Raw genomic sequence first — 976 nt, forward strand, 5'->3', positions numbered from 1 at the left:
TTACAGAGAGATAGGGAGCGTTGTAGGAGCTGGAGGAGGTTACAGAGATAGGGAGCGGTTGTAGGGGCTGGAGGAGGTTACAGAGATAGGGAGGGGTGTAGGGGGATGGAGGAGGTTACAGAGATAGGGAGGGGTGTAGGGGGATGGAGGAGGTTACAGAGATAGGGAGGGTTGTAGGGGGCTGGAGGAGGTTACAGAGAATAGGGAGGGGTGTAGGGGGATGGAGGAGGTTACAGAGATAGGGAGGGGTGTAGGGGGATGGAGGAGGTTACAGAGATAGGGAGGGTTGTAGGGGCTGGAGGAGGTTACAGAGATAGGGAGGGTAGTCGGGGCTGGAGGAGGTTACAGAGATAGGGAGGGTTGTAGGGGGCTGGAGGAAGTTACAGAGATAGGGAGGGTTGTAGGGGGCTGGAGGAGGTTACAGAGATAGGGTTGTAGGAGCTGGAGGAGGTTACAGAGATAGGGAGGGTTGTAGGAGCTGGAGGAGGTTACAGAGATAGGGAGGGTTGTAGGAGCTGGAGGAGGTTACAGAGATAGGGAGGGTTGTCGGGGGCTGGAGGAGGTGACAGAGATAGGGAGGGTTGTAGGGGGCTGGAGGAGGTTACAGAGATAGGGAGGGGTGTAGGGGCTGGAAGAGGTTACAGAGATAGGGAGGGCTGTAGGGGCTGGAGGAGGTTACTGAGATAGGGAGGGTTGTAGGAGCTGGAGGAAGTTACAGAGATAGGGAGGGGGTGAGCACCATGGAGGGAGTTGAAATTGAGGGTGAGAATTTTAAACATGAGGTGTTGCTGGACTGGGAGGCAGTGTAGGTCAGCGAGCACAGAGGGTGACGGGTGAAACGGACTTGGTGAGAGTTGGAACACAGGGCAGCTGAAGTTTACAGAGGGTGGAAGGTCGCAGGTTGGAGGTCAGTCGAGAGTAACAATGAGAGTTTCAGCAGCAGAGGAGCTGAGGGAGGGCTGAGGTGGATGATGAT

Source organism: Heterodontus francisci, unplaced genomic scaffold (assembly GCF_036365525.1).
Source record: "Heterodontus francisci isolate sHetFra1 unplaced genomic scaffold, sHetFra1.hap1 HAP1_SCAFFOLD_1600, whole genome shotgun sequence".
NCBI lineage: Eukaryota > Metazoa > Chordata > Chondrichthyes > Heterodontiformes > Heterodontidae > Heterodontus > Heterodontus francisci.